This window comes from Delphinapterus leucas, chromosome 4 (genome assembly GCF_059928025.1).
Source record: "Delphinapterus leucas isolate spDelLeu-1000000601 "Yukka" chromosome 4, BTC_Dleu_Yukka2, whole genome shotgun sequence".
Classification (NCBI taxonomy): Eukaryota; Metazoa; Chordata; class Mammalia; order Artiodactyla; family Monodontidae; genus Delphinapterus; species Delphinapterus leucas.
In genome coordinates, this window is record NC_143132.1 from 55,214,588 (window position 1) to 55,231,304 (window position 16,717).

The window sequence follows — 16,717 nt, forward strand, 5'->3', positions numbered from 1 at the left end:
GTAACCAATTGTCCTCTGGAAAGACTTCACTAATCACTTTCCCATCATCCATTCTTGAGGATCCCCATATTCTCACGTTCTTGCCAATACTTGACAATTTTCCAACTTCCTATTTCCAGGCTAATAGGTGTAAATGATATCTTTTCTTAATTTACATTCCTTTGATTACTAATGAGTCTGAGCACCTTGTTATACAGTTGCTAGCATTTGAATTTTCTGTAAATAGCTTGTGGGTATATACTTTGCACAACTTTTTTTCTTTGGTGTTCCTGTCTCTTTATTGTACATTCTAGATATTAATTTCTTATCAATTTCACATCCTGCAAACTTCTTTGGAAAAACAAATTTAAGTTCCTTTACTTAAATTAGGAACCCACAATATCATATTTTTTGGCGAAAGTGTACTGAGAAGAAAATTGTGGCGATTGGTTCTTTTACCAGTCAAGATAGATTAGATCATGTTTCAGTATCAAACATTTTCCATATCTTTATGGTTTAAACAGGCAGCATACCTGAGGGAGAAATAAATATGTCAACTGTGGATCAGCAGAGGGGCTCCGCTTTTTACAGTAACTCAGGGACTGTCAGATCAGCCACCACCTCAGCATTGCTGGTTGCTAAGACAAAGGGAAAGAGGGAATTCTGAAGCATTTAGCACCAGCAAATAAATGCTTGGCCAGGAGTTGGTCATGCGGCCTTACCCATTTCCAAGAGGTCCAGGAAGTACAATCCTGCCATTTTATAAGAAATAAGCAAGATGCAAATAGTCAGCAAAAATCACTATTATCTGCCTTTCTGGCCATCAGATATGCAGGTTACCACTTTCTTTCCTGCCGCCAAAACCCATTCCATCTTTCTTGAGAGATACAATCCAAAAGTCACTTAAAGTCAGTGAGTGCATCAGACTCAAAGCCCAGCATCTCTAAGTAATAAATAGAATTCTTTACATCAGGTCCAGGTGTGGTCCTTCATTATCTGGAAACCTGTGAATTAAAATGACAAGTTATTAGTTTCTCACACACCCAGTATACATTGGTGGAATAAAGGAATGATAACTGAAACAAATAATCCTGTTCAGATTGGGAAAAAATGGGAAGTCAATTTTAAGATCACCCTGGGAATGTGTTGTCAGGATCCTTTATGCTGTGGGTGGAAGATATATATATATATATATATTTTTTTTTTTTTTTTTAAGATTTATTATTTATTTTGGCTGCGTCGGGTCTTAGTTGTGGCACGCGGGATCTTCGCTAAGTCACGCGGGATCTTCCGTTGTGGCGCATTGGCTTCTCCCTAGTTGTGGTGGGTTTTCTCTTCTCTAGTTGTGGTGTGCGGGATCCAGGGCACATGAGCTCCATAGCTGTGGCACGTGGGCTCCAGAGCTCCTGGGCTCTGTAGTTTGCAGTATGCAGGTTCTCTAGTTGAGACGCGTGAGCTCAGTAGTTGTGGCGCCGGGGCTTAGCTGCCCTGCATGTGGGATCTTAGTTCCCTGAACAGGGATCGAACCCACGTCCCCTGCTTTGGAAGGCGGATTCTTTACCACTGGACCACCAGGGAAGTCCCAGATATATCTAATTAGGACTCAATTTTGCTTTGTGGGAAGGACTTGCAAGTTCACTGGTTTCCAAGGTCCTTTGCTTAGGCCTTGGGAGGTTTCTCCTTTCTCCATTGTCTTCTGTGGCTATAGTTCAGGAGAGGGTTGGAGAATATATCTGCGTTAGAGATTAAGAAACTTTCTCAGCTTGTGCTTTCGGGCCAAGAATCATTTTAAGTTTCAAATAATCATCAAATGTTGGTCTAGTCTTGTGGTTTCTTTGGACTAAAACTACATATTTAATTAGGTTCTCATCCGTTTGATTTCATTCATCAGCATGTGCCAGTAGACGTCCACAATAATTTTCAAGACTGGGCTAAGTTCAATTAAGTGCACAGCTTGAACCTATGAGGATTTGGTGGGAGAATCATAGCCTTTGTCTGTTTTCACTGAGTCATTTTGTCCTCTTTAAATGATGTAGTGGATGCCATAACCTTAACTAGATCTATGCTTTCTGATAACAGAAGCCATTTAGAAGTTTTCAGTTTTAGTCATGCCTTTGATTTGGTTCTTGCTGTAAGGCTAAATTTTAATAAGCCTTTTTTTTGTATCAAAAGTCTTCTCATCTTATCTTTTACCAGTTGGGGTTGAGAAGTATTTCCCTTCCCAACCCTGCAAGTCCTAGACTTCCTGGATCCTCTCTTTTCCCTTTCATTCTTTCTTGTAAACCAGCCAACTCTTTCCCCAAGTTAAATGAGTAATCTATTTCTTGTTTATTGACAAATATAACCAATGGTAATTAAAATTCTCCTTTCCAAGCTTTTCCCTCAGAAATGCAAGTTTATCAAGAAAATACATTACATACTTTCCAAATGTCACAAATGTTTCACCACTGTATAACATGGATTGTTATTCTTTCAGCCTCCAAAGTTTATTTTCTTGCTACCTAGCCCTTAGGCCAATGCCAAAAAAGTTGATATTTTTGTTAGGTGATACCTCCTTTTCTAAATACTTACTTGTATAATGATCCAGGCATTCTTCTAAGATGGGTGACTAATGTAGCAGGTAACTGTGAGGTTCTGCTGCTTACTGGACTATCTTCCTCTTGTTACTGAATTAGGAGGGGACAATTAATTGGTTCATTGCCTCTTAAGTTCTAATATTTCTAAGTCAGTTACCAAATATAATGTTCAAGTAACACTAAATAAATATAAATATATAAATCATCAGTATCTAAAACTAATATATTGAATATCTCTTTTCCTCCTTGTTACAATTGTAGCAAACCTGAGGATATTTCTCATATGATTTGCCTTCTTGCCTGATTCTTTCACACAGGTACAAAGAATAAATGGGTAACTTGGTATTACCTGTCTTTGCATAATCAGAAATTTTTGAGGAATTGTGTTGAGGATACTCAGTCTCCAGCTTTGTGGTTTTGTCCTTTCAAGGGATTCTTGAGTAATTTTAGACACTACTGTATTGAAGTACTGATGTGGGGGAGATAGAGAAATGAACGATGCTCCTCTACTCTGGCGGGGTGGGCAACAGACTCTTCCATAAGACTTGAGAGAGCTGACACCAGCTTCATGTTTAGAGTTTGTTGAGCAACAGATCTTAGACCCATCCAGAACTGCCAGGGCATAAGAGGTGGATGAAGAGGGTAAAGAAGTCTTGATAGGCTAGAGAGGCTCAAATATGACCCTGAATTAATCACACCACTGAGCTTGACATCAAGAAGACTCAAACTCCCAATGAACCCAGGTGGTTAACACCTGATTATTGGGTACTACAGTATCAACTCTGGAAGATGGGCAGATGGAAGAAAGTGACTGCATCAAAGAGAAATGTAGGCCAACTCATGAAATCTGTATGTAGAGAAAGGGTTGAAAACTTCCTCTAAAGAGCCAGATAGTATTTTAGGCTTTGCAGGCCATATGTGATCTCTGTCACATATTCTTTTTCCCCTCCTTCTCTCCTAACCCCTCCTCCTTTTCCACCACCACCTCCTTTTCCTTCTTCTACTTCTCCTCTTCCTCTTTCTTCTGCTATAACTCTTTAAAAATGAAAAAAACATTCTTAGTTCTTGGATCATACAAAATCATGCCTGCAGACTATATTTGGCCTACGGGCTGTCGTTTGTCAGTCCCTGGTATAGAGAAATTTGTCCAGATATCTATAGGACCATGGATACTGGGATGCTACAAGGGAGGTTAGGGGACATCTGCAGGAAAAACTCATGTCATATAATGGAGTCATTATTGGTCAATGACTGTGCTAAAACACCAAATCCCTAGGCACCAGCAGTTATGCATAGAAAGATGTGGATATGCCCTTTCTCCCCACAGCTGCATTGACATAATTACTGAACAAGGATGAGGAAGAAGCCTGAAGAAGGATCTTTAAATAGGAAAGCAATTAAATGATTTTGAACTTAGCTGGAAATAATTATTGAATTGGACCACCTTTTCTACTGCTAAGCATACGTAGGGCTACAGAGCTAAGATGAAATTGGTTATAGAGATGGATTTTCAATTATGTCCTTAACAATTTGACTTTCTAATCTATACCTGGTTTATGAAGATGTTTGAACAAGCACCAGTGAATTTGTACAATGTGGTTAAAAATAATTGGGGATTCCAAGATAAATAACTTTATCTCTTATCAGAGGTTTGGATAGGCATAGAGGGAAAGGAGTACAAAAGCTATATTCACAGACTAAAGGAGGTCTTGAATGTGCAAAATATGTAAGATGTAATTTTTAAACAGTTTATTTGAGAAATTTTGTAGAACTTGAAAACTGGGTACTTTTCAAACCAGTTCTGACAACACCAAATTTACAGATACTATCAAAGTTTACTTGATTAGAAAAAAGTTTAGCACTATCTAGGCTATAAGAAAAAAATGGGAAAATTCTGAATATTGGAGACATTTAGGTTTTAAAAGCATACCAAAAGTTCAATTATAAAAAGAAATTTTAAAATGGCCCCTACGCTCATTCTTTGTGATTCCTGATGGGAAGATCTGTAGGACAAACAAAAAAGTCCTCAAATCTTGAGCTGATATCTAGAAAGGGTTATTTAGTTCTTTTAATGCTCTGTATGTTTTGGCCTAAGGAATTGCAGGTATCATGCCCACCTTTGGAGCAGTTAAACTCTTTTAACCACAGCTCTTGCACAATAATCCTGGGAAAAGACCTCTTATGATCTTGAGAAAATCTAGTGCATGTGCCTTTGGTCTTTACATCTCTCCTTTTGAAGGTCTTACTGAGGTTTTGCATGGTACATGGCAGGTGTTTTGCATGGTACCTGACAGGCGTGTGCCAGGGCAGAGTTGTATAGGGTCTGAGTCAGGCTGGTACATGGTAGTATAAACCAGGTCAGGCATCATAGAATCCCCAGGGCCAAAACAAAAAGGAACCCCAAGGCTGGTGTATGGCTGTCGAGAATGTGTGTTTGCATCAACTTCTTGATGGCTTTTGCTGTCTTTAACTCCAAGGCAGCCCAAGTCCCCTTGCCCAGTTCTATACTGCTTTTGTAGTACCTTAAATATTGGACATAAGGAGACTTAAAATTGTATTGCATTTTATCTCTTGGTCTAACGTCCAGCAAGACTATATTCCTGGAATGACCTGGGAGTCTTCAGAAAGTCTTGAGCCAGCCATTTCTCAGAGGTGGGTATATTGTCTTGGCCTAGTCTCCGTCCATGGGATAGGAAGGAACTCTGTTAAGAGGTCTATAGTAGGTACTAATGGGGACAGTTCTGTCCTGGTAAGTCCCCAGTCTATCCAGTTGTCCTTTGTTTGCCCAGTCCTTGGGCAGTGGAGAGTATGGCAATTAATGGTTCTGGATATCTTGTTCGGATGATTTGGGGGCAGAAATAGCTACTTCATTCAGTTGTCTGCTTCCTCTGAGGATCTTGAATCAGCAGTTGACTTACAGTTGAATGTCATTTTAAGGTCTCTAATAGTTGTAACTTTCTAATTATGTTAAGAATATTTCTACTTTTACAGCGAATTGGGGATTAATAAGGACAGTAAAGTTTCTGAATTAAGGACAAAGCCTTTCATAAACCATGAAAAATTGCTCTCCACCAAAATGTCTTTCCCTGTCAATGGATAGGGATAAATGTTAGGTTGACCTAGGTAGAAATCATGAAGTCTTACAGTCTCTCTTTGTCAATTCTGCTCACTGCAATTGCTGTGTCTTCAACCATCCAGAAAATAAATGTTCTATTACTACTACATATTCGCCTATGGAGTAAACAATTTGAGAAAAGTTATTTGGAGATGCTCAACCAATCCTGTCATTCATAGTTTCAGTCTGTATTAACTTTACAGTTTTTTTCAGCATTATGTAAATTACAGATTGAGGCATAAACTGAGCATATCCTCTCTTATCCTAGAAAAGTTTCCCGTTAATATTTAATGTCAGAAGCAATTTGTCTCAATTATAATTAATTGTATCATGGAGGATTTTAGCAAGGTTCTTTGGAAGTTATCTGGTGACACCAGGCATCCTTCCTCGATTCCTTAGATCTTACTTTCATGAATTTTAAAACTTGATGATTTCCATTTTTGCCCTGATTTGGGGGTCTAATATTATGCTTCTATTGTGGACTCCTTGAACTTCTGCATACTTTTTTTCCTTTCTATTCTGTAAGAGAGTGTATTTGTATTAGAACTTTAGTCAACGCAATCTATTAAGAATGGTGGTCTGCTATGGCTGTCTCTTTTACTGTAGGCCTCTATCTTGATGATAACAACTTTCTTGGGTAGAGAATCTTTGTGTTTCTGTAACATTTCAAATTCATGAGCTACTGAACTACTAATGAGCTATTCCAAAATCAAATCAGTGATGTGTGTGTGTGTGTATGTGTATGTGTATCATTTACTAGCAATTTAACATGTCCTTTGTATGACCACAAGTTCAAGCATTTGAGCTGATTTGTCTTCTGTTAAGGGATTGGGTTCTACAAGAGAGTCTAGAGTAGTAATTGCATATCCATTTTGGTATTATTACCTTTCACTTTTAAGATAAAACCTATCAATAACAAAAAAAGTCTGAATCTGGTATGGGCATGTCCAGAAGGTCTGTTCTAGGATGGACACTTTTCAAAGTATAGAAAAAGAACCACGAGGTTGTCTTTCATTAGGTAAGGTTAATCATGTTGCTGGATAAAGAATGTTAACCAGTAGATAAGAATATGAAGGGAAGAAAATAACAACATTTCATAATTAGTTCAGCATCAGCAGAAAATGCTAGATGTTTTCAGTTAGCAATAGGGACTGTGCTGCATGTGATATCATCAGATTTATAGATGACTGTGTTAGTTCAGAACTTCTGGGAAAACAGATGTCAAAAAGAAGTTAGGGGCTTCCCTAGTGGTGCAGTAGTTAAGAATCTGCCTGCCCATGCAGGGGACATGGATTCGAGCCCTGGTCTGGGAAGATCCCACATGCCGCGGAGCAACTAAGCCCGTGCGCCACAACTACTGAGCCTGCGTTCTAGAGCCCACAAACCACAACTACTGAGACCACGTGCCACAACTACTGAAGCCTGAGCACCTAGAGCCCATGCTCTGCAACAACAGAAGCCACCGCAATGAGAAGCCCATGCACTGCAGTGAAGAGTAGCCCCCACTTGCCGCAACTAGAGAAAGCCCACGTGCAGCAACAAAGATGAAACACAGACAAAAATAAAAATAAAATAAATAAATAAATAAGAAGAAGTTAGAAGTGCAAGAGCTTCATTGGAAGAAATGAGCTTGTGAAGTATAAAAATAAGAGGGACAGAGGAGTAATCAAGTACAGTCTTTAGACTGTGATGCAGGTCTGATACTTGTGAAGGAAGAGAAAGAAGGAGAATTAAGAACAAAGCACCTCAAACTAGATAAATCTCAGAGAAAGTCATTTGGTTAACCCAACAGGGACCTCTAGAGCAAAGATTGCCCTTTAAGGAAGTCACGTGTTAGGAAAAATGGCCAGGACCTTATACCAGAGTGACTGAGCACAACCTGCCTGGGGAGATTGTGTTCTCAATTTGAATGCTGTGGCAGATCTCAAAAGCACAGCTGTTGGAAGTTGTCAGCTAACTGTACTCCTTGTGGCAGGTTTTCTCTTTATAGGAGGTCCTAATGGAACATTACATTGCTGCCCTAGTCCATACTTGCACTACACAGATCCAGTGAACACAAGTTCAGGAAGCAGCTTCTCCAGAGTTCCCATGGGCCTCTACTCCTGAGTGGGAACTTGGAGGGAGTAACCATAACTTTACCACGGCAGCTGATCTTGTGGCTGTAACCGATGAGATGAATCCTAGATGACAGTCCAGATCTCTTGGACTGTATTAAGACAGAGAGCCTTATTAAGTGAGGACATTGTTAACTGTCTTTTAGGCAAAATTGTAAAGGAATTTTGTCTGTTTCACATGAATGCAGGTGTTCTGATTCTCATTTCTGATTGGATCAGAAAAAAAATTTGTTAAATCTCTGGTTGCATACCATGTACCTGAGGCCTTACTAATCTGCTCTAGCAATGATACCACATCCAGCAGAGTGGCTGTGACAGGGGCTACTAGTTGGTGAGCTTGCAGTGGACTATAGACACTCTCCAAGGTGCACTCGACTTCTCTAGGATCGGAGTGACAAATTAAACGGAAATATAATAGGGACCACCACTCTTGTATCCTTTTTGGAATGTGATGTTTTTTCCTTACTCTTGTATCTGGTGTGAGAGTATTTCAGAGACTTCCACCTGACCCTCCTGATTCTGATAGCTCCTACCAATAGGACAGGGACCCATTATGAGGGTTATGTCAACTGACAAATACGTCAATCCTAACTATATGTTTGAAGACTAAGAGACTGATGATGTGTAGCTCTACAAACCAAATAGATGCACTCTAAGGCAGTGGAATCCATTTATTACGTGGTCTCTGCATGCCCCCCTCTAACAGGGGAGCCTTAGTTCTGTTCTATGGGTATCAGTGTCAGTGAAGACCCTATGTCCCAAAGTCCTTGAATTGTCTGGGTATTCCCCTTTTCCCTATTTTCAAGTAAATCGCCATAATTCTCATCGGAAAAGAACTAGAGGAATCATTACAGTACATACCTACCATGTTTTTTCTTTTTTCTTTTCTTTTGTTTTATATCTTTATTGGAGTATAATTGCGTTACAATGTCGTGTTAGTTTCTGCTGTACAACAAAGTGAATCAGCTATACGTATACATATATCCCCATATCCCGTCCCTCTTGCATCTCCCTCCCACCCTCCCTATCCCACCCCTCTATGTCATCACAAAGCATCAAGCTGATCTCCCTGTGCTATGGTTTTGAAAAGTCCTTCATCATGAGGACTCAGCCACCTCTTTAGTCAATGAGTTCCAGGTCTTAGAACAGATCAAGTCCAGGAACTACACAAAATAATGTGACTTTTAAATGAGATGGCCACATTCAGCTTCCTGCTCTTCCAATCTTACCTTCTTTTGTTCGTATGAACTAGCAGCATCCTCACTAACTGCTGGTCTATTTTGTCTCTGGAAATACTACAACCCCATGTGGGCTAAGCCCCTTGGCTGCCCTTCTAAACTTGCTGGTTGTTAAGGGAATTTGGGGTCCCTGGCTTATGGTATTTAAGCACCACCACCTCTCCCCTATTATTTCCCACTAACCTCATTGCTATGAATAAGCCAACCCTAAGACCACCTTTCCTACTCTTAGCCCTGGCCTGAAGAAGAAAGCAAACACTGACCCTTTTAGAGATGCTGGCATCATACTCTCCAGCACATTCCTAGCAGCCTTGTTGAATGGCACATTTTCTAGGCCCTTGTGTGGAACATAATCCTGTGGTGGGTATTCTTTCTGGCCTCATATAATATATCCATTCCAGCAAGCCCACTCTCCTGAGCCCTTTCTCTACTGTCTGTCTCAGCAACTCAGGCATTTTTACTCTGCACGGTGTGGACCAGCACTGGGTTTCTAAGAGCCACTCTAGCAGCATGTTCACTCCAACCCCAGGGTCCTTGCCATATAATAACCATACGTGCCCCCAAGTCAATAAACTCTCATTTATCCAGTCTGGTGCCCTTCTTGGGCAAACACCCTCAAAATCCTTTACAGTGGATTTTGTTCCTGTAAGTACAGGCCAACTAATTTTTGCAATTCCTTTAGGATCTAAACCCCAGCTGGCTTATGCTGGGATTTAACCCTAGTTATCAGCCTTAAAGCTAGGAAACAAAATGGGGGCATTTCTTAGGGTGGACACATGATGCCTTATGAGGAAGAGCCCTTCAAAGTGTCTTCCTGTATGAGGTCAATATTAGTCTTTAATAGGGAGTGTTGGGCCACCTTTCTAGGCTCTGGTTCAGGGTGTCCACAGAGCCACAGTCCTCAGGGACACTCATCCAGACACCCTCCTGCCATGTTTCCCCAAACATGGCCTTGTCTTTGGCATAGTACCCTCTGTTTTGGATGAGCTTTCATTAGTCTTTGAATTTTCCCAACCTTACCTATCAGATTTGGAGTTTGTTCTTCATTTGTACCTGCTCTCCTTCTGAAGAATATAAGAGCCTCTTTGTAAGTTACTAAACAGGCCCCTCTGGTTCCCATACTTAGTTCTGATCTTTTTAGCTGCCCTACAGTGTCTTGTTTCCCCTCTGTCATTCATCAACAAAACTTAGCCCTCTCTTCTTTTTTTTGATAAATCTGTCTAAAGGTTTATCAATTTTGGTTATCTTTTCAAAGAACCAGCTTTTAGTTTCATTGATATTTCCTGTTGTTTTTTTGTTTGTTTAGTCTCTATTTCATTTATTTCTGCTCTGATCTTTATGATTTCTTTTCTTCTACTATGGGTTTTGTTTGTTCTTCTTTCCCTAGTTGCTTTAGGCATAAGATTAGGTTGTTATTTGAGATTTTTCTTGTTTCCTGAGGTAAACTTGTGTTGCTATAAACTTCTCTCTTAGAACTGATTTTGCTGCATCCCATAGGTTTTGGATCATCGTGTTTTCACTTTATTTGTCTCTAGATATTTTTGATTTCCTCTTTGATTTCTTCAGTAGTCCGTTAGATGTTTAGTAGCATATAGTTTAGCCTCCACATGTTTGTGTTTTGGGCAGTTTTTTTCTTGTAGTTGATTTCTAGCCTCATAGTGTTGTGATTGGAAAAGATGCTTGATATGATTTCAGTTTTCTTAAATTTACCAAGGCTTTCTTTGTGGCCTAGCTTTTGCACAGCAAAGGAATCCATAAACAAAACGTATTTGTTTTGTCTTGTTTTCTCCCACTTCGTAAACAAAAGGTTTAGGGACTGGGAGAAAATATTTGCAAGCGATGCTACCAACAGGGATTAATTTCCAAAATATACAAATAGCTCATACAGCTTAATATCAAAAAAACAAACAACCCAATAAAAACATGGGCAGAAGACTTAAATAGACATTTCTCCAAAGAAGATATATAGATGGCCAAAGGACACATGTAAAGATGCTTAACATCACTAATTATTAGAAATACAAATCAAAGCTACAATGAGATATCACCTCACACCAGTCAGAATGGCCATCATTAAAAAGCCTACAAATAACAAATGCTACAGAGGGTGTGGAGAAGAAGGAACCCTCCTACACTGTTGGTGAGAATGTAAATTTGTGTAGCCACTATGAAGAACAGTATGGAGGCTCCTTAAAAAACTAAAAATAGAGCTACCATATGATCCAGCAGTCCCACTCCTGAGCATATATCTGGAGAAAACTCTAAATCGAAAAGATACATGCATCCCAATGTTCATAGCAGCACTATTTATTTATTTATTAGTTTTAATATTTTTATTGAAGTATAGTTGATGTATGTTATGTTAATTTCTGCTGTACAGCAAATTGATTCAGTTATACATATATACATTATTTTTAAAATATTCTTTTCCATTATGGTTTATCATAGGATATTAAATATAGTTCTCTGTGCTATACAGTATGACCTTGTTGTTTATCCATTCTATACATAAAAGCTTATATCTGCTAACTCTAACCTCCCACTACATCCCTCCCCCAGCTCCCTCCCCCTTGGCAACCACCAGTCTGTTCTCTATGTCCATGATTCTGTTTCTGTTTCATAGATAGGTTCATTTCATAGATTGTTTGCACCTATATTGCTGCAAATGGCAGTATTTTGTTCTGCCATTGAATGTCCATTGATGGATGAATGGATAAAGAAGATGTAGTATATATATATATATATATATATATACACACACACACACATACAATGGAATATTACTCAGCCATAAAAAGAATGAGATAATGTCATTTGCAGCAACATGGATAGACCTAGAGATTATCATATTAAGTGAAGTAAGTCAGAGAAAGACAAATATCATATGATATCACATGTGGAATCTAAAAATATGATACAAATGAATTTATTTACAAAACAGAAATAGACTCACAGATGTCGAAAAGAAACATGGTTGCAGGGGCTGGGGGGAGAGATAAATTAGGAGTTTGGGATTAACATATACACACTACTATATATAAAATAGGTTAACAACAAGGACCTACTGTATAGCACAGGGAACTATACTCAGTATCTTGTAATAACATTTCATGGAAAAGAATCTGAAAAAGAATATATATATATGTGTGTATATATATATATGTATGTGTATATATATATATGTATGTATATATGTGTATCTGAAAAAAAACAAAATTTAGCAATAATCAGCCAATTCTACTTTCCTTATATGTATTGTTACTCTTATTATATTTAAATGCCTGAATAGTCCCACTGGCAAGATTATCCTTCCATTGAGATGTTTTTCTTGTCCTAACCAGTGACATTTTTTGGCAATTGGGCCTCCACATTGTGCCAGGGAGTAGCCTTGCCTCACATGCCACTCAAGATGGAGTCCTTCTTGCCACCCAGCTAGTGACTGAATCAGCCCCCAGACCCCATTTACCACCTACTTTCTTGGACCACTCAAGGTACCAATTGTGTTAGGTTGTATCTTTTAGGAAGCAGTCACCAAGACAGAGAAATGCATGAGTTTTTGTTTGTTTGTTTGTTGTTTTGCTGGTAATGCCTGGACACATAAAGAGGAAAGTAAGCAGGAATAGGGAAAGCCTTCTGACTATGATGAAAGTCTGACATTTATGAAATAAGGCAGTGAAGGAAGGACAGTTTGGATAGGAAGAGCATGAGAGTGAGATGTAGCTTTGAGAGTCTTTTTTAAAAAATTTTCATTGGCATATAGTTGCTTTACAATGTTGTGTTAGTTTCTATTGTACAGCAAAGTGACTCAGCTATACATATACGTATATCCCCTCTTCTTTGGGTTTCCTTCCCATTTAGGTCACCACAGAGCACTGAGTAGAGTTCCCTGTGCTTTACAGTAAGTTCTCATTAGTTGTCTATTTTATGCATAGTATCAATAGTGTATATATGTCAATCCCCATCTCCCAATTCATCCCACCCCCCCCCGCTTCCCCCTTGGTATCCATACATTTATTCTCTATGTCTGTGTCTCGATTTCTGTTTTGCATATAAGATCATCTACACCATTTTTTTAGATTCCACATATATGCATCAAAATATGATATTTGTTTTTATCTTTCTGACTTGATGAGCCTGACAAAGAGCTCCAGAGTAAAGACAGCATATCACAAGATGCTTGCAATGGCCAGAAATGATCACATTCCAGTATCACTGTTTTTCTAAGTCACTGGCTGGGAGCTGTTTGGGGAGGATTGTCTTTGGCTCAAATACAACAATAGATTCTGAAGATGCTACAGCTGGAGGTTGTCAGTGGCTTGCACTCCATGTTATAGTTTCTCCCTTAAAGGGAGATCTGAGCAATGTGCTTTTATACTTTTATGCTGCCGGATTAGATATGGGTTAGAGGTTAGACATTACTTTCTACATTTCAGACCCTTTATCTGAGATCATTTCTTCTCTTTGAATCGCATTCATTAGAATTTACTTAGTGAATTTATTGTGGTTGTAAAAACCAGAATAATTTAATGTCTTTTTCTTCAGAATGTCTTTAGGTATAGAATGATGTTATCTTATCTTACATATATCATTTCTCTGTCTTCTGCCTTCCATGATACTCTTTTAAGTGTTCAACCATCATTCTAATTGACTTTATTTTATAGGCTATCTTTTACTTCTCTCTGACTGCTTTTACAGTCTGTCTTTCTTTAATATTTATGATGTGTCAATGTATGGTTTTATTTTTTACTGCTTCAGACTTTTAGGAAATCTTCGCTTTTTAATAAGTATAAAAAATTATCAGCCACTATCTCTTCCTCAGGCTCTCAAGTCCTTCTGGACCTCCAATTAGACATGTGTTAGACTTTTCATTTGATTCTCCATGTTTCTTGCCATCTCTCTTATATTTATATATCAATTCTTCTAAGATGCATTTTGGATTTTTTTTTCAAATTATACCTCCAGTGTACACAGAGCAAATATAAAATTAGTCAGCTTTTTAATTCATACTCTGAATTTTATATTTTATGCACTGTATTCTTCTGTTCTACATATTCTATTTGGTTGTGTTTTAAATCTCTTCGTTTTTGTTCTTTAAAATCTCTTGTTCCTAGCTCAGTCTCAAAGATCTCATTTCTGTAAACATATATGCTTTTTATTCTTATTGGTAATTCAGATATTTGAAATGTTTATGGGTCTATTTCTGCCAGTTCTTACTCATAATATGTTGTCATTATTATTTTGTGATTTGTCTTTTGGTATGTGTATGGAGGTGCTCAGTTTTCTTGGGGTTTTATCTGTGGTAATTCTTAGAGTTCTGGGTTATTGTTAGGTTCCTAAAGAGGATTGATATTTCCTTTTCTTAGTATCCTGGAGGTTCAACTAATCCAGGACAACTGCAAATTAAATTCTGTGCTTGGGGTTTCCACACAGGTAACTTGAATGTAGGCGGTAAGCTTGAGGACTAGTTTATGTTTATGTGTTCTCTGGCAAACATTTATTTTCTTTTCCCTTCCCCTAGCACCAAGTTTGAAAAGGCATGTTTTCTTGATGTGATCTTTTGGGGGCAATGTTCTTTTTTTCCCTTATTTTCTGAAGGAGTCAAAATTTTATGTGGGGATTTTCTATTAGATTCCCTAACTAGATGGGCCATAGGATTTAGTTTTTCCTCATATTAGCTCACAAAGAAGATGCTTGAGAATCTCTAGGGTTCCGCAGAAACTGACAGGTCAAGAAACTGATTTGGTGCCTATTTGTCCAGCATTCCTGGCTTTAAATAATTTGAGGGATGTTTTTCATATTCCTTAATCTTGTCTATTGACATTTTATAGAAGATTTAAAAAATATTTATTCTCTTAGATTCAGTTGGGAAGTGTTGTTTATAATATTTAATCCACCATACTTCTCAAACTATAAATAATGATAGCTCTTTATTATGTGTTTTATTTAATCCCAATTTTTCCCAAAATGTTCCTTATTCAAAAGAAAGGTTGTGTATTTTAGTAACTGGATAATTTAAATAAAACCAACTTTCAATAAAAATCTAACTTACCCAAAAATACTCCTGGGAGAAAACCTCCCTGTTGATGAGAAGGGAAAAAGTTTAACTGTAGTCCAGGAAGAAAAACCTATTTGTCTCCAAAACATTTTCTTTTTTAAAGCCAACTTGCTGCTTTCCTTTGCTATCTAATACAATCTTTATGTTAACAAAACTTTTATCCCTTTCTGCTTTATCCATAATCTATGCTGCTTCTATGGCCTTCATGTTTCTTTCTACTGATCTTCTCTCTTCGTCTCCTTTCCATCCCCACAGGATATTTTGAATGCTCTTATGGTAGGACAGCATTCAATCCATTGGAACGTAGAAATATGCATTCCCAAGATTCCCATTTACATTATTTTTCCTGTGAAAGACACTGAAGGACTAAAAATTTTTCACTGACCCCTGAAAGACCTTAGCCTCAACTGTTCCTCTTCACCTCTTACTAAACCAAATTGTCCCATCATTGGCTGCTAAACCATGGCCCCAATTTTGACGTCCCTGCATTTTGTCCTGTGATTAACACAACCTCAGTTTTCTCATACCTTTCAATAACTTATACAATGAAATTTGACCTTCCTTAATATAGCCTAAAATCTTTAAGTGTCTTTTCCCCCCTAGAACACTCAACTTGAGCACTCATCACACTGTAACTTATAAAATAAATGCTTCAGTTAACTCCTTTTGTTTTTCTTCTCCTTTCACACCCCTTTGTTTAATAAATGCTTATTAGTTTCCAAGCAATGTGGACCTTAGTTGCTATGGTGACAAAGTGAATAAATATGATACCTGTCCTCAAGCCTTTTTAAAAATTATATAGATAAGTAAATAGGTTCCATGTGATTTGAAACTTCTTCACATCCACTGGTAACTGAAGAAATACAATCTAAGTCTGGGTAAACTTGGCCTCTACAGATGAATAAGAGAAAAACTATGAGGGAATATCTGATTCATATGGAGATGGTAAATCTATGTTTCTGGGGATGGGAGTTCCTTGTATAACATGCAGGGAGAAAATACATTTCCACAGAGGAAGACATCTGATCTTCATATAAAATAGGCTCCTCTTAAGGAATTTATCCTTCAACTCTCTTCCAGAGTGGGGTAGGAGATCCTGGCAAATTTACATCTTCCAGAAAAATTTTGAAGAATGGGTATGTAAAAGTCAGATGGATTCATTTACTGTTTTTTAAGGAAATGCAAATATTTTAAACAGACCACTGGGGTGGCAACCAAATTGACGTATCTGAGGTTTCTCAAAACACATTAGAGAATCTTCACCTTCAGATTACTTTGATTGTTAGAACCTGGAAGCTGAACCAATTAACCTCAGGGTTATTGTCTCCAGCTCTAAATAACTATTTAATAACTTAAAGAAATTCTCATTGTGTACTCCATTGTTTTAGAATTCTAAAATTATTTTAAAATTAGTGTTCTTCACCCAATAAATTATATGCTTTTGGAATGTTATAGTTTAAATTTGATTATGCATAGCTCTCATCCAAGAATTTAATATGGGAGAAATAAGACTCTATATATTGCACTAGCTATGTCCTTATATTGCTGTTCTATAATGAAGGGAAGCCTGGTTTGTGACTGCTAGAAGAGAGGCCTGAGTTTTCCCTTGTGGTGGCTGTATGTAACTTCCTTACACGATA